The sequence below is a fragment of the Thermobia domestica genome, chromosome 18, assembly GCF_964235325.1.
Source record: "Thermobia domestica chromosome 18, izTheDome1.hap1.1, whole genome shotgun sequence".
Classification (NCBI taxonomy): Eukaryota; Metazoa; Arthropoda; class Insecta; order Zygentoma; family Lepismatidae; genus Thermobia; species Thermobia domestica.
Genome location: NC_137471.1, coordinates 49235570 through 49254691, shown reverse-complemented (window position 1 = coordinate 49254691; position 19122 = coordinate 49235570). Strand labels below are relative to the sequence as shown.

At 35.7% G+C, this 19122-nt stretch overlaps 1 long non-coding RNA gene across 2 annotated transcripts in view; it reads left to right on the top strand.

Moving 5' to 3' along the window:
- Positions 1-16028, top strand: part of LOC145675573 (uncharacterized) — a 30161-nt gene extending 14133 nt beyond the window's left edge. The window contains exons 2-3 of one of the 2 annotated variants that reach the window (XR_014129158.1): positions 7155-7303; positions 15647-16028. This is a non-coding gene — a long non-coding RNA (uncharacterized LOC145675573). The remainder of the gene's footprint in view (positions 1-7154; positions 7304-15646) is intronic. The other variant, XR_014129157.1, reaches the window with a different exon arrangement.
- Positions 16029-19122: the final 3094 nt, after the last annotated feature.

Genomic DNA, 19122 nt, shown 5'->3' with positions numbered 1-19122 from the left:
TATCACATAACCATCGGGAATCCATTTCACAATACAATCTCTAATACAGTTTACATCCACCTGGTTATCACTACATTCACAATTCCAAGCTAATTCCGATGCAGCAGGTGATGGTGCCGACGTATCCACATTTGATACCACGGCTTCGTGTGATTCCGCCTCAGAATCCAATTGATCCTCCGAAAACTCGTATACTTCGTCATCGGATAAATCATTTGTTTCTTCACTATCTGATGATAAGCAAGGATAAACTTCTACATTATTTGCATATCTTTCTAACAACGTTTCATTAAATGATGAATCGGGAGAATCTGGATGGTCTTCTATTTTTAATTTCTTTTTACAAGATGTATCATTCTCATCTTCAGACTTTCGCTTCTCAACAAGTTCTTCAACCAAGTGATGCTTGTCCATGGCTAACAAAACTATACACTCAAATTTTAACAGTAATATTTAAAGAAAAATTTTCAATGACGTCACGCGCTCGCGCCCGCGCCCGCGAATATTTACCGTTCGCGTCCCTGCGCCCACACCCCCCGCGCCGCGTCGCGTTTTCCGGAACTTATCTTTATTATTATCATTTATGTGATACTCACCCCTCTTCTATTACATCCTGTTCCTATTTATCATTTTCTACTTATCAACAACATACCACTCACCCCCCTTCCACTACATCCAATTAACGTTTATCATTATCAACATCCGAAAAAACATTAATATCAAAAACATAGGGTCTCTATAACATAGTGTATACCAATACCGGAAATACATTGATAAATCAGTCTTATCTCACCGGACTTCCTGTATACATTTATGCTATTTTCTACTTTCACTGTACGTTTTGTGAGATTACTCGAAACTAAGCGAAATGGATGTGGAGAATTTTGATACTAGGCGCCTCAAATACAACGCACCTACTTCTGTCATAATTTGTGTCCGATTGATTCTTAAGGAATGTCCCACATATGATGTTTTATCCTGACCACAGATTCATTTGTGGTCGGTCACGTTTGACATTGATCTATAGATATTATTGTGCTTGTTTAATTTGCTAAAACGTAATTTACTAGAACTTCGCACTTCCGTTGAAGTAACTTGATTCTCTTCGTGGGAAGTTCCTTAAACTAAGAAAGGTAACATATTCTGGGATAATGATAATGTGAATTGATATACTGGTAAATTAAAAACCATATGGTCGGTGATATTTCTTTGTAAGCAAAATTGTTGTGATTATAGTTTTCTATAGTCTGAAATTAGTGTAGATGCACAAGCTGAGGTCACTAATCCCTTTCTAAATTAAAACATATCTCTTCACACCTTCCTCAAAGTCACACGTACCGCAGTTCTTGCGGTCAAGTTAAGAGTCTTCATCCCGGTGAAATTAAAATATCGCTAATTTTACAGTAATTATGTGATATCTTCAAATAGATAAAAGATAATCGAAATGTGGAACAAGAGCGCCCTAGACAATATTATTTTATATGAGAAACCGTTATCACGATTCACTTATCTGCTTTCGATTTCGAGCCATTTTGAAAATCGGCATTTATTTTCGCGTTTCTAAAAAGCTGAAAACGGAAAGCCACTAGGTGACTTGTGATAAAGGTACCTCACGCAAAATAATATTGTCTAGAGCGCTCTTGTTCCATATTTCAATTATCTTTTATCTATTTGAAGATATCACATAATTACTGTAAAATTAGTGGTATTTTAATTTCGCCGGGATGAAGACTCTTAATTACTTGTCTTCTGTTTACAACCATTCCCAGTGTCATCTCTCCGTTACTACATCCAGTAGAAGCATGAGACAAACGGCATTGTATATCTCCGCGTGTTCTCTTTCATGTTATTCGTGCTTTTTAAGTAATAATAATAATAAAAAACTGTCCCTGATGCCCATTTGTCGATATTTTTCCTACGACGAGCTCCATCTGATATTGCTGTTTATCGCAAACCTTATATCGTTAGCGTTTCTCGTTTCTTCGGTATTTCTAATGGCACTTTTAGATGCCTCACGCTGTACGTAGACCCTATAGATCAGGGATGCAAATAATCACTCGCCCACTTGCTCGGGGCGAGTGGTTCATCGGTGGGGGCGGCTTTTTAATATTACAATTATTTATTTCAAAGGTAAGTAAATGATTTCTATTGTGGGATGTGGTCTAGTAGCTTTTTTTTCTTGGGCTAGTAAAATTTTGTTTCTTATTTGCATCCCTGGTATACAATGCAATATTTCTAAATGAAACAATTGTTATTATAAAGGGGTATTGTTGTATAGGTGTTAGTGGTGAAAAAATATATAATTATGCTAGTAAATGGTAGTTGTTGATGTAGAGAGTATCACTGAGTGGTGTAGAATAACAAATAAGATTATTATCCTCTTTCTTTATCATTTCTCTCTTACTTTCAAGAACAACAAGAGAAATAACATGGAAAAGATTGGTACATAAACAGAGTGGCGTATACAGAATTTCAAAAAGGGGCTAGAACACTAAAAAGTCATAACGTTTCATGTCACGCTTTATTTGTGTATACACATTTTAACACATGCGCAAATCCCGGGGGATGAGGGAACATGTCCCCTCCAATCTTGGAACTGGGGGGGACTGTCCCGCCATAATCCGATTTGAATTTTTTCTGTTTTGGGGGGGAGAAATGTGATTATTTGTGTCCGATTGCCACAAAGGAAAGTGAGATGAAATAGATGTTCCCTAGAATAAGCCTCCTCGCACCCGTCCCCCAGAATAATCAGTGTTATCCCCCCCCCAATGTTGAAGACAGATTTGCTCCACTGTATTTTAATATGGTAAATGTTTATTTTTTCCATAATTTATTGTGAAAACTCGGAACTCCCTCCCTTTGTGTACGCCACTAGATAAGCATAATGTGTAAAGAAATACACATTTTTGAAACGAAATCTGTTGCAGGAAGTTTACCAACAACGTCTCAATATTACTGTTGAAATTAAGTGTAAAATTGTTAGGGAGCGAAGAAAGTATGGATGTAGAAACTTAGGGCCTCATTCAAAGTCGTTATTACGTGTGATTACGGTCATACTAAGAACCTGACTAATGATTAAATCATGTGGTAGTCAAATCCCTAGTTTGACGTTAATCACAAGTAAGAATGACTCCGCAGTCTAACTCTAATCTGAAGGTACGCAGGTGAGGAAATTGATATTAGTGTCTGCACCCAGGATCACTTTAGGTTTTGCAAATGGATTTTGATTTTTCTCATTTTGTAGTTCCTAAACCGGCAAATATTATAATTCTCTTTGCCTGCTGCCATATCTGTAATTGAAAAGGCAGGAAAAATACATCTAATTTGAAATTTAAAAGTCTTCTATGAGTTTATTTAAACTTGAGCGAATTGAAGAAAGAAGAAGAGAAAGAAGAAGAAAAAGATCTTTTGAATGGACCTGTTCAACCATGGAGACAGTATCTTCGTTTTCACTTCTTTTCAAGTTCTTCGACACTTCTTCTGCTTGTTCTTTTTGCGTGGAATGTTAATTAGGATCTCTTTTTGGTGTTGTCTTTTTGCAACAGCCGTTTTAACTCCATCTTGTTCATCTTGTTCAAAGCTGCTTCCTTCTATATCCCTAAATCTGCTGTGTAGTTAGTGTGAGTTGAAATATCTATATGTGGCTGACTGATAAGTCGTGATTCTACGTGGTGAAAACGCGTGCTGGAATGCAGAGTCTCTTTTGCTTATACTGTATTCTCTATACCGTCTTGTAGTTAAGTAATTTTGTCGCATCATTCTGCCTCTTGAGACTCCTGAGACGGTCACTGCGCTAATCATTGGCTGGCCGCTGGTCAGTGTGCTCTGAGCTTTTGCTGTGGTCGTAATAAGAATGCTTTTGTTGATGTTCTAGAGATGCTTGAAAATCTTCAATCTTTTGTTTCTTCTTGCGAAGAAAGGACTCATCAATTACCTTGTCAATTCAAAGATACGGATCAATAAGTTCCTTCCTTTGATTGTTCCGTTTCAGGGACAATTTTGGTAGTAGAAGTAGTTATCTGAAATTCATAGAGGACTTAGGAGAGGATATGATTAGCTAAACATTGCACCGCGTCTGTCCATACACGCATAGTGACAGTCTTGTTTCATTATATACTCGTTTATCTTTGAAAGGCTGCAATCATGCATAAAACAATTCCATATTTTGTCTTGAAATAGATTTAAGATTTAGATTTATGGGCTTTCGGCATCTAAGGCCATTTAGCCCGTCATGTATGAGGGATAACGTCCCTCGGTGAGCACACTATCCGGGGAAAGGGAAGGAAGGAAACGGCTTGGGACCTATAAGTTAGGTACCACCCCGGAATTTGCCTGGTGTGAATGAAGAAAAACCCAGGAAAATCTCATTCAGGGTGGCTGGCCTGAAAAAGTTTTTTTTTACACTTTTTCGATCGACCCTTTCGACGACTTTTCGACAGGGAATCGAACTCAGAACTGCTCACACCGAAGGCAAGACCGTTAGCGACTACGCTATGCGCGTCCACTGTCTTGAAATAGAAATGATCGTAAACAGCAAAATAACATTCACATTTATTTTATTTATTTCACAGCACAAGATTGGGTAAACGTAGGTGGGTGACCAATCGAACAAGACGAAATATATGTTTTTAAATACGGTATTCACTTTTAAAAATAGCACTAATAATAATAATAATAATAATAATAATAATAATAATAATAATAATAATAATAATAATAATAATAATAATAATAATAGTGTGAAACTATGGTGGACTTCCAGATTATGGAATTCAATACTCAAACCTGAAATAGTGCATCTATAGCTAGAGATTTGCGCGGATATATCGAGATAGAGATCCGCAGGTAATAAGGTACAAAATATATACAACTTACATATTCTATAATAGTCATGATTTCGAAGATATTCTTAAACATTGTAAATAGGTATTGAAAAGAGCAATAAAGGGACAAGTTTTTCGTGTCATTTCTTGCCCTTTTGCTGTGGGTTACATGCGTAGAATCGACACTGCGTAGCATCAACACTGCGTAGAATCCAAACTGCGTACGATCGAAACTGCGTAGAATCAACACTGCGTAGGGTCCACACTGCGTACGATCGAAACTGTGTAGGACCCAAACAGGTTTTGAGCTGAATTTTTTGATCCTACGCAGTTTCGATCGTACGCAGTGTGGATCCTACGCCGCATTCCCTTTGCTGTCACTGGGTCACAAGCTTCAAACATACTTATTTTGATTTTAGTTACTTTTCAACAGGTTTTAAAACTTTTAATTCGAAACAAACGTTTCTTAGTGCTCTTTCCACCGTCACCATAAATTTCATAGTTTTTTTTTTTTTTTTTTTTTTAGGTATGGAAGAGAAGTAGGAAACAATATCCACAACTTTATCCGCTATCCGCACAGAAAAGAAATATATATCCGCAGATACCCATTTTGATGCGGATATCCGCATCCGCGCAGACCTCTATCTATAACTATTGGATGCAATATATCAATAAAATCGAAGATAGGACCTGTTCCTCGGACATTTAATCCACATCAAAACGCATTACTCGCTATGCTTTAAAAAATTGCTTACCTGCATCTCCTACCAGTTTTTGTTGTATGGCAATAAGTGTTGAAACCGGAAATGGATAATTTGAACCACTTACAGTTTGAGTATACCATTAATGATGATGGAACCTAACCTATTGTAAAACTGTATCTCAATATTTCTTAACGTTTTTGCTCTATGGAAATCGGAATTGAAACCGGAAGTAACATTAAATTTGAACCACTTCCAGTTTTGGTAGAGTGTTCGGAATAATCATGGCACGTTGCCTTGAGACGCTGAATCGTTAGCTTAAAAACACTTCTCACTTTCTATTACCGTTTTCGTTCAATAGTGACAAACGTTGAAACCGGAAATAGATATTTCGAACCACTTCCGGTTTGAATAGAGAGTAACCGAAGGAGATGGAACCTATCCGTAGAACACTGAATCAATTAGAAAAAAAACATTTCGATATTTCTTATCAGTTTTATTCTGATACCAGTCAACAGACAGACGGACGGATACAACAGTTCTAGAAGACTTCCAATACTTACGCATAACAGTTTGGAAACCAAAGAGAAAAAAAAGATGAGTAAGAAACAGACCAAGAAAGATGAAGGAGTTCTCATGCAGAAGAAGAAGAAGAAAACGAGTGAACAACAAGATACGAAAGAAATGTAATAAGCAACTCTAGTTTGACCTTTCAACTACACACAACAGCAGCGCAAGTTGTATGAAACGGTTGGCGCCAATCTGAACCTGATTTCAGCCTTACGCGTGACAGATCATGCATCGAATGTTGACATCAACAAACCATCACCAAATATGTTGTTGGATGAGCTACAAGAAAATTGTAACTTTCATAAAATTGACTTTATATACAGTATGTTCCAATCAAGAATGACCATTCTTCCATAGCTTAAGACAGTGGTTCTCAACTGGTGTGTCACTCGGTTCCATAAAGTGAGACGCGAAATTTTAGAATTTAAAATCCATATAGCACTTAAAATTTAGTCAAAATCAATTTTGAGGTAGACTATAGCAGTCAACGCCACCACCATCAGCAACAAAGCTGAGTATTACATAGCTACTATTTTATAGAAACTAATGGACTTACAGTATTATAATTAATATTTATTTATTTTTTTAAAATCAACTAATATGTTGCGATCCTTCAGTAAAGTGTGTCGACACCAGGGCCGTGCAATGGAAGATCAGTGCCTGGGGCGTGAGTATACGACGGCGCCCCCATACGTATACTCCAAGTAATTTTTCCTCTCTTTTTTCCTTTTTTCTTCCAATTTTTCGCCCCCTTACTTCGGCGACCGGGGCCATCGGCCCGCTTGCCCCCCTTCCACGGACGGCCCTGGTCGACACTCAAAACAGCTGAGAATTGTTGGGTCAAGACATGCTCCCTAAATTCTCACCTCCACCGAAAAAGAAACCAATATTTGTTTTAAAACTTACTCACTGATTCTGATACACAAAGTGCGTTCAATAAGTTTTGCACAGATAGGTATAATATTTTTATTTGTTACAACATGATGATGCAATTTTAGGTGAACATACTTTGATTCTCTGACTTCAAAATGGTAATAATTGTTCTTTCCCTTGTTCACAGGTAAGCCGGCTGTGTCCTGATAAGCTACGGGCATATAATTTAAAGTATTCACCAGCTATCTCACAGTTTTGGAGCTATGGACCTTTAAAGTTCATTTTTTCATGTTTTTGGCAGCTTATAACTCCAAAAGGAAGCATTTGTGCACCCAGGTTGGTCTATACTTTTTGTCTTATCTTGGTGTTAGGAATCACCTCCCAAACTTTGTCGGTGTTGTTTTAAAACATCCTGTATATGAATAGTTGCGAAGTTTGGGAGGTCCGACCCCGGTGGACCACCCCCGTGGGTGCGGCCCTGATAGAGAAACTCAAAAGCTAGACATAAATGAAATAAAAATGAAAAAATGAAAAAAAGAATAAGTAATTCGTTTTAAACTTCCAAAGTAGGCTATGCTTAAGTATGAGAAGTTTTAAAGAACGGTACGCCTGTGTTTCGTCAGAGAATGTAATGAAATGGAATGTCTAGTTTAATGTCCCATAATTAATGCCATTTAGGCCAATAGAGACGGATGATTACCAGAAATGAAAAAAATGGTGAAATGAAAATGTGGGAAAGAACGAAAGAACCATCAAGGGAAAACACGTACACGTATTTGACCACAATAAACTCACGCAGCCTGAGTAGAGATTGAACCAAGGACCCCTTGCTCCAGAGTTCTTCTCCATTACTGACCCACCACCTGTTCTGACAATGACTCTTCATGAGCTATAAAACAATTCAGCTTATACTGAAAAGAAACCAACGATTTTCTTATTCTTTTGGGTAGAAACTTGCTTGCTTGTTCGTCACAGTTCTTTTTTTTTTTTTAAACCCAATTTCATTACGCGAACAACCAGCTTGTTCTGCATTGGATAATTGCATATTGTGTGCTTATATGTAGGAGTTTCTAATGCGATCTTTTTTTTTTCTTGAATAACTAGTTTATGATGGATGATTCTTTTTAAAGTAAAGAACACCACGAGGTAATAATAATAGCAGAAGTCACTCTTAAATACGTAGGGGATTTATGCAGTAAGTGTGGGAAAAGCAATATGTGTTGTCAGTTCTTGATAGTTAAGAAGTTTTTGATGACATGTGATTGTCCATATTGTGTGTGCATCGAGAGAAACTTTATAGAACTTGCATGCATAATTGCGTTCATTGTCAACTTGTTATAAATCTGCGCAATATGCGAATATAAAGCAATGATAATTAATCTGCAAAACTACTCTTTTTGTTAGCTTGAATTCAGTTGCTGTTACAATCTTAATCTTCTTCAACACTGATAAATGCACTGCTTTTAAATAAAAATAAATATAAAAATAAAAGATAAACAATCAGTAGATGTCCAAACTAAAATACGGTCTTCAAATTGTTTACTGCACCTCATTATCATAAAGATAACGAAACCAGAGTGAAACAACAGATGGTCCTGCTATTGATTTCTTCAGTCCAATATGTTTGTAAAGACACCTGGAGCCTCATTTACTATACACTATGTCTACACAAAATATCATCAGAATCCATCGTCTTACAAGGGAATAGCTACTCGAAACGTGCACAGTAGGATGACGACGGGCCGGTGGTGGTTCCATTATGAACTGGGGAACTTCACATGGTCCTCCATGGGCCCGGTAGTTCGTGTGGAGGGCATCATGACAGCTTATAGGTATTGGCAGGTCGTTGCTGATAATGTACATCCATTAATGTCGGTCATATTTCCAGCTGGGAATGACATTTTCAGCAGGACAACCTCCTTGTCGCAAGACCAACGTTGTGCTGTAGTGGTTCGAGAAGCACGGTCATGAATTTCAAATTGGTGCAGTGCAATGGCCCCGAAACTAACCCGATCTTAACCCATTTGAAGACGTATGGGACGTCGAATGTCAGATCCGAGTTGATCGACTCCCTCCACGGAATTTACAGACATTAAGTGACTAGTACGTGCACATGTGGTGCGCCATGTCACCAGACACCTACCAGAGTCTCTCATTGTTTCGATGCCAAATCGCATTGCTGTCCTGCAAGCCAAAGAGAACATATCAGATTAATAGGTACATTCATGTCCAAAATAATTGTCGCATATCTATAACTGTCTTCTTGTAAGAATATAATTTGATAATGATTTTGCAGGGTACTTTTAATACTGATACTATGTATATAATCGCGAAATGTATATTTGTGGTAAATTTCATAGGAAAAGAATTATAAATATGAACATTAGAATGAGTAAAACAAAATGTTGTTAAATGGACAAGAAAGATTTATTTTCGTTTTACTGTTTTTATTTACTGCTCTTTTGACATGAAATTTGCCACATACATGTCTTTGCCGATTACACACATACTTACATTATAAGAAATACCGGGAGAATTCGTTATCAAATTATATTGCTACAAAAACATATTTATAGACAAGCGACAATAATTTTGGACATGGTTGTATATGTTCATAGTATTCTGACTGATCAGTGTATATTTCTTAAATTTAAAAATAAAATTTGTATAGAAAACAAATGGCTTTCGAACAAATTAATTCTTTTTGAATTTATTAGCATTTTAAACAGAAGTTTACCAGTAACCAGAGTTCTCGTCTTTTTACGTTACAATTAGTATGTGGGTCACTATTAGAAAAGACAAACAACCAGAGGTGGTATTTAACAGTGTATATATATTTTTTTACAATACAGTACACAATTAAACAATCTGTTTCAGCATAATAAAAAAAGAAAGAAACAATTGTTTTTGTTAACGAACAACATAATTTTTAGAGCCATAAAATTCGTTTTAGTTGATTTTCTCGAAAATTACACATAAGAATTCACCTTCTAGCATCTCATTTGTACAGCTTGATGTGATCTTTGATTATTATATGTCTTTGGACAATATTATAGTTAAACAGAAATTTCAGCTTATGAGTTAATAAAAATTTAAAGTTAAAAAATTTCAATGTAAGAACGGGAAAAAAATCGAGCTAAAAGTTTTAATTTCAAGAGTTAATAAAAATTTGGAGTTAAAATTTTCAGTTTAAGAGTTAATAAAGATTTGAGGTTAAAAATAGTCAATTTAAGAGTTAATAAAAATTTGGAATTAAAAAAATAAATATGAGAGTTGATAAAAATTTGGGGTTAATTTTTTTAATTTCAAGAGTTAATAAAAAATGGGGGTTGAAAATTTCAGTTTAATAAATTAATAAAAATTTTGGGGTTTAAAAATTTTCAGTTTAAGAGTTAATAAAAATTTGGGATTAAGAAAATCAGTTTAAAGGTTAATTAAAATTTGGGGTTTAAAAATTTCAGTTTAATAGTTAATAAAAATTTGGGGTTAAAAAATTCAGTTTGAGTTAATAAAAGTTTTGGTTTTGAAAACTTCAGTTAATAAAAAATTGGGACAATATCACATTAACTATACTGTGTACTATTTATTGTCTTGTTAGAGTTTTAATGGAAAAATTGATAAAAGGTCAATTTCATGTTGTTGTAAAGCATTTTTTTTAGGGTGCAAAACCAAAAATAGTTTCTTCCTCGATTTTCTCAATAATTATGCGTGATAATTGATACACACCGATGACATTTTGTTTAGTTCTATGAAATCAATCAATTGATATATGCCTCATCTAATTTATGTTTTACTATTTTTTATTTTACTTTTATAATATTGTAGCATTGTCTACTTTTTTTATTGCAAAGCAATATATTTCACGTGTATTGAGAAAAATCGGGACGGGAAAATTTTTAATCTTTATAAATCTCTACCAAACTTCAACCGCAAACAAGAGGAATACGTACGCTCGTATGGGAGTGACGCATCTGTACGACTCATGTAACCCGCGAAATTGTAGCGAGGCGTTCCCGGCCGATGAAACAAAATGCAACCCAAAAATATATAACCCGCACAATCGTGAGGCTACGTCCCGAAAGGGTTAACCAGACAGCGGTATATTGTACAAATATATGGAATCTGTAAGCTTACTACGGAAATCTGTACGGAGCATACGTCATTCACACCCTACATACGTACTGCCTTTTCCTGCGTAGATGTTATAGGCTATCATCCATGTGCAGATTGTCTGACATCTGTTTTCTGTATATTACATACGTCAGCTATATATTATATGCGTCTATCTGTATGTGAGATCCTGACCGCCAATATACAGGGTGATGTAGATAAAAGTAGCCCATTTAAGAATGAAGGAAATGCAGTGAAATTACAGAAACGAAGAGCTGAAATGGACTTACCACTTATTTACAATAAAAAATAGAGTGAAAATATAGAGAAAAATACAGTGAGAAATACATTTATAGAAGATGTTGAAAGTGACCCCTTACAACATCAATACACAGCTCTGGACGTGTAAGCATTCAGATACACCCGGCGTAGAGTTCGGATATCGATGGCGGCAACTTCATGGCTAATATTGTCTTTCAATTTCTGTATTGTGTATGAATTAGTCTCATATACCTTGCTCTTCAGGTGTCCCTACAGGTAAAAATCACATATTGTTAGATCCGGTGAACGTGGTGGCCACAAACCTTTGCTGACAATTGGTTCCACAAAGAAGGTATCCTGGACTCGTTCCAGGAAGACCTTTGGACTGTGGCATGTTGCCCCATCTTGCTGAAAGAAGTAGCATTATCTTCCATATTCAGTGAGTTGAGCACAAAATGCATCAAAAATGTCCATATATGCAACCTTGTTGAGGGTAGTGTCAAAAAAATATCGGTCCAATGATGCGCGTTCCTATTACACTGCACAAACGCCGATTTTTTCATCATGGTGTGGTTGTTGACAATGTTAGGGTTCTCTGTTTGCCCAGTACCTCGTGTTCTGTGAATTCACATCACTGGAAAGATGAAAAATCATACTTCATTACTCATGATGTAATGGAAAGGGTCTAACAAACCATCCTTGATGTTATTCAACGATCAAGGATGCTAACAAGAATGCTAGCAATCGATAATCCTTGTATATGTCGATTGTAGTATATTATCGATTGTTGAAGAAATAATAATCGATAATTGCATAAACTGTCCATTGTTATAGTTGTTTACTCAATTTCAGAAGTCAAAATATTGCATTCGCATTCAAATGTGATGCGGGGTACTTTTAATTTTCTTTTTCATACAGAAAGTACGTATAGATGAAACACTTATACTGAAACACTTATAAAACATACGTATTCAGTCCAGTGGTGCCCACCCCCCTCATGTCCATGACGCACCCCCCCCTCAATTGTCTATCCGTAGGTGTTCTTCCATGAAAAAAAATCTTTTCGATTAACTTTTACGCCCCTTCAAACATATTTATATAGATTTTTAACCCCCCAAAATATTTCAATGACGCAGTTTGCGTCATAGCCCCCCTTGTAAGCACCCCTGATTCAGTCATACATTTGCTGTAGGTAATATAGTCGTCCGTTAAGTCTAAAAACTTCAGGATTTACGCAAGTAACCTACATTTATACGTATAACACATGCGTGTTTTTTCTCTCTGAGTGCAAAATTGCCAAACAGTGTCCCTTAAATTGTTAAACGTACACTATAATAATGAGGACGGTAACTGATGAGAGCACTTTTAAACGTATTTTATAACCTTCATCAACTCAATTTTGCATCTGAAAAATTAGATTAGCAAGTTATCAATGAATGAAAAAAAAAAAAAAAATCCACTTGATGTGAATTTAGTTAAACATTTATCATTTTATTTATGCCGTAATAACTACTCTTCAAGGAGAGAAAATGTTGAATTCAGCAATATATATGGCGCCAGATTCTTTTAATGAAAGATAAACTTTCATCTTCAATTGTAACAAGTTCGGTTCTTATACTTACAGCGGCAATGATGATAAGTCTGGAGAGTAGCCATGAAGTTGCCGACGCTCAGATAAGAAGAAGAAAAAGATAAATTATGAAGTGTAGCACAATGTTACAATATGTGTAATTCAACTATATAGTAATAATAAGAAAAAAATCAATTGTATAAGCAAACATTCAGTGGATTAACGATAACGTTCTTTTAACTGCCAACATGATTTTTTTCATAATAGCTTTTTATTAATCTATAGGAAGTCAGGAGGCGTATTACATAACACTTTATCATATAGGCACGAGAGAGGCGTCACTGAGACACGTGCATTTTTTTTCTCTTTAATGTAAAAAAAATGTAATTGTAACTCGCATTATATAGATTTGACCTACATAATTGAAACTACCTTTATTCAAAAGCTGTGTTTATCAGTAAGATAAATAGAAGAGGGAGGGGGGAAAGGTAATCATTAAGTGAAAGTGAGTGATATTTCGTTTTTCTTTAATAAAGGACAAATGCTTCTTTAGTTTTTTTTTTTCAAAGAAAAAAATCTTGAAGATTATTCAGGAGGTCATAAGCTTGTTACATTACATTAGTTAAATATACTAGATAATACTAGATGAACACTTCCTTATTGTGGTTTCACAGCGTAAAATAGCTAGATACTGTTTAGCGGCGAAACTATGTTAATAACGTTATTAATATGTTTCCTAGTAACGTTTAATATTATTGCCAGTCCAGTAAAAGTAACGATATTTTCATGAACCTGACTTGAATATAAAACAGCTATATGGAATTTATGATTTAACGTCCCACTATGTTTCGCCTTTTAGGCTAAACAAGACTGGTGATGTATGGCCACGGTGGCTCAGTGGTAGAGCGTTCACCTCTGGTGCATGGGATCCTTGGTTCGATTGCAGCTTTGTGGTGGACAAACACCGTGTATGTGGGGTTTCTCGGAGATCTCCCGTTTCCTCCCACTTTCTTCATTCCACCATTTCATTCATTTCTCATCATCATTGTCTCCTTTAGTCTAGCCGACATAACCGTGGGACGTAAAACTTAAAAGATTTAATGTCATGTCATTTGAAGACGGGTGGTTAATGACCAAGGATCTTATAAAATAGAGGATCTGCCCTTACAACAAAATCTTGAAGCCATACGTCACAGTTTCGCCACCCCTACTCTGCCCACTACGCCCAATAAGATCGCAATGTTTTGAGCCAACAATCATGGCGGAAACGAAACTAGCCAATCAGACGATGGCAGAAACGAGAGTAGCCAAACAGACGTGCCGATGCTCGGTTGTTTTTTTGGCTTCATCGATTTAATAGGATGAAGATACATATGAGCAGATCCTCTATTTATAACATCCTTGTTAATGACTGTGAACGAATATGAGACAATTTATTGATGGAATGAAAGTGTAGCATTAAAACAGGAAAACTTTGGGAAAACCCACGAACGCGATGTTCTCCATCACAAATTGACTTGGTTTGAAATGGATCCAGGGACCTTTCGCAACAGATGTGAGTGTTCTAATACTACTAAGCCATTGTGATCCCTAAAAACAGGTGCTTTCCTATGAAGTATTATAAGAACATTGGAACAAAACTTAATTCTAACAATTACTAGCTGAGATTAGAGCCGATGCAAAATATTCCAGCATTCTGAACATATATATTTATATATCTAGGCATTCGGTACATTTTTTTCTACTAATTTTATTTTGAGGATTCGGCTTTTGAAAACATATTGCAAGTATAGTCTGCAGCAAAAAACCTGCAACATGAGCATGTAAGTTTATTGTGAAACTACGCCGAACAACCCAGGCAATCAACATAACATCTAAGTGGCACGAATCACGTAGTAGAAACCTCGGATTCCTCCCTTGCACACTGATTTTTGAGCAAAAGACTTTGTCGTTTCACAATAAACTTACATGTTCATGTTGCAGGTTTTTTGCTGCGGACTGTACAATTAAAAAGTGAACACATAACGAAAGCTCCTCATAAACGACGAAGATAGTCTGTTGTATGCAAGACAAAAATAAATTAAAAGTTGTCATAGTTTACAAGACAAAATATAAATTAAATGTCTAATGGTAAGATTGTCTATAGTTTACAAGACGAAAATAAATTAAGTGGCGAATGGTAAGGTCAGTGGCGTAGCACACTTTTGCGGGCCCCCCCGCAAAGTATAGAGAAGGGGCCCTAGTTGTAAAGCCGACAGAAGTAAGGTTGAAGTTCTACTTCTTTAAATCTTTATTCATCGCAAGACTTCGCACCCCCCCGCACTGCGGGAGTTGCGGGGGCAGCTGCTACGCCACTGGGTAAGGTTGTCTCTAGTTTACAAGAAGAAAGTGAATCAATGACTTCTTATAAGGTTGTCTATAGTTTACAAGACGAAAATCAGTTCAATAGCTAATGGTAAGGTTATCTATAGTTTAGAAGACGAAAATACGTTAATTGACTAATGATAAGATTGTCTATAGTTTACAAGACGAAAATCAGTTCAATAGCTAATGGTAAGGTTGTCAATAGTTTACAAGATGAAAATAAATTAAATGGTTACTGGTAAGACTGTCTATATTTTCCAATATGTAAATAAATTGTGAACGACTAAGGTAGTCTATAGTTTCTTTCAATAAATAAATAAATTAAAAAAAAAAAAACTTTTAATTTCAACAGTTCATTTCTTTAATTTTGCCAGCAGAACTCATATGAGGCTCTTCATACGGAACATTTGAAGCTCATAGAAAAACGTTGCCTGAACTTAGAACGTGACCAAAACAAAACTATGGCTTTAGTGGATTTATGTCATATTTCTTTGTTCAACTGGGTATCTTATTCTTTCCTGCCAGTTTTGAATCTAGGGAATCCATAAAACAGAGGGATAGGCACTGATATTAATTAGGCAACCAAATTGACACCATTGATAAGCTGGGTTGTATAACTTACACCACAGATAAAAATGCAATATCATTTAGAAAGTCTACTAAAATAAGATACCTAACCTCGGACTGAACATCAGAATTACAAATGTTGTTTCATAATTGTAGAATCTACAATATCAAACAAAGATTGTAAGTATAATTGAATAATAAAATCCTTTTTTAAAGAATGAAAATTATTATTATTGTTTTCCTTTTTTCATCTGCGTTATAGATACAAGTAATTAAAAATGAAGTGAAATAAAATTTCTAATATTGAATCTCATATTTACTACTTTTAAACTAAAGAGGATGGGTGATTAATAAAGTCTATGACTATGAAAAAAATGGAAGAATGAAAATGTGGGAGGAAACGAAAGAAATCCTAGGAAACTCACGAATACAATGTTACCAACGTAACGAATTGTATAAAGTAAGTTGGGATACAGGGATACATTTAGTACAGTACAATTAAGTACTGGTTGCGTGAGTACCACAGGATTGTGAAACGAGGATATTACGCATTTTCAGCTTTCTAACATTGAAAAGAGGCATTTTTCGATTCATGTTCATTAGAACACACACACACGCGCGCACATACACACACACACACACACACACACACACACACACACACATATATATATATATATATATATATATATATATGCAGATCCAAGGGGGAAATATAGAGGCTATAGCCTCCCTTGATGCTCAGGTATACACTGAACAAAATGGGCTTCAATCCTGTTTTTACACTGGATAAAGCGGCAAACTATGGTTTAGCCCCTCCCTTGACCATATCCTGGATCCGGGACTGTATATATATATATATATATATATATATATATATATATATATATATATATATATATATATATAGAGAGAGAGAGAGAGAGAGAGAGAGAGAGAGAGAGAGAGAGAGAGAGAGAGAGAGAGAGAGAACGTGGACAGGAATTAGCTCCTTTAACTTTTTTAAATACTTATAGAAAATTTACACTTCTCTCTTTAACATTTATAGAAAATTTCAAAGTTCTATGTGCAATAGTTTCTGAGTTGTGACGAACAGCAAAAGATTATTCTAAGCCCCATCCATCACCTTTAGATTATATACTTCGCATAACTCCGTCATGTCTACAGTCTACGATGCAAAGGGAACATTTTCACAAAATTCCAAGATTCTACAGCAAGTAATTTCTGAGATTTGTTGATGAGTAAATCAGTGAGTTAGTAGATTTATCCTTTTACATAGATGTAAATTACCAAAAATAGCACACTTTTTTCCTCAAGGAACATAAAATCAAACCGTAAGTATGCTTTTATTTATTTTATTTTATTTTTTGAAAGGAGACCATATTGAGTGAAATTCTGATGAAAGACTTTTGAAATACCCTGTACAATTTAGAAAAAAAAAGTAAATAATGAAGCAATCTGACAAGTCCTATTTCATTATCAAAATTAACTCTGGTAATTTACTTCATTAATCTGCACTTCATACCTGAATATGATCATGGAGTTATCTTTTACAATGAACCAGTTTGCAAGAAACAAAAGAAATGAAATGTAGGACGCTTACTATTTATTTTGTACGAGAATGAACAGATCACACGGTATATAATTAACAGTTCTGAAAATGATAATTGAAGTTAGGACTAATTGCATTGCTTGTAATGCGGAAATCGTACATGACAAAAGAAAGCACTGTAATTTGTCAATCTGACGTTACGATTATACCTTGTAACATAGTTAACCATTTTTGTTTACACTACACGTGGTATGTCAACCTCAGTATCTTAAGTGGGCCAAATAGAAATCCATTTACAATAGTGCGGGCCTCAAGGGGGAAAAAATACTGGTGTATTTAAAAAGTGAGTAAATACACAAAATCTTAACCTACAGGGTGAGCACAAAGTCCCGTCAACTCCTTTAACCATAAAATAATCAACCTATGTAAATTGTAAATAACTATGACGGAATTATAATGTATTTCTTTCTTATTTCACGTATATACAATGGTGATACAAGTGTTTATACCATTGAAGAACGCATCGTCGCAAGCATTTGGGTTCACGAGAGGCACAGAACAGGGAAAACGTTGGTACAGATGCATATGGATATCTAGCTACGATTCGTAAGAGCACCCCCTTCAAAGATAAAACTTTTGCGTTGAGGATAGAAACTACTTTCTACTGGCAGTATTAAGAGTCTTCATCCCGGCAAAATTAAAATACCGCTAATTTTACAGTAATTATGTGATATCTTCAAATAGATAAAAGATAATCGAAATGTGGAACAAGAGCGCCCTAAGCAATATTATTTTACATGAGAAACCGTTATCACGACTCACTTATCTGCTTTCGATTTCGAGCCATTTTGAAAATCGGCATTTATTTTCGCGTTTCTAAACAGCTGAAAACGGAAAGCCGCTAGGTGACTTGTGATAACGGTACCTCACGCAAAATAATATTGTCTAGGGCGCTCTTGTTCCATATTTCAATTATCTTTTATCTATTTGAAGATATCACATAATTACTGTAAAATTAGCGGTATTTTAATTTCGCCGGGATGAAGTCTCTTAAGAATAAACCACGAAGTGGAGGCCTCGACAAGAGAGGAACAATGCAGAGAAGTCGTGCCGTCAGTGGCGAGATAACGAATGAAGTGTCAACTCGCAAACGACCCACGGAACTAGGTGTATCCCGATCAACTCTGTGGAAATACATAAAACATGACTTAAAATCACATTCATATCGACGGAAATGTGTTTAAGAATTATCTGACAATGATATAAGCCGAAGGAATGAGATATATGACACACTTCCTCAGATGTTTGACACTATCAAGAAACTTAGAAAAATTATTTTCAGTGATGAATGTGCCATATACCGAAATTCTCGAGCAAGAAAGTTGGATCTTCTAATCAAAGGAAAACCTTAATTTTATGAGGAGATTGAGCATGACCCTCCCTATGTCATTACATGGGCTGGGGTGAACAGCAAATTTATGGCCCTTTTTTTTTATTATTATTATTGACCTGTTAACCAACACCGATGTCTTGATATACTAAGAAACTGGTGTATTTCCCTTTTGGAAACCCAAGGGAGAGGTCAACGGGAATGTTGGTTTCAGCAAGATAAAGTGCCTCCTCATTTTGCCACTTGGGTTCGAGAATATTTCAATGAGGTGTTTATAGGACTCTGGATTGGTCGAGGATCAACTTCATTGCCCGCTCCACTTGACTGGCCACCTTGAAGCC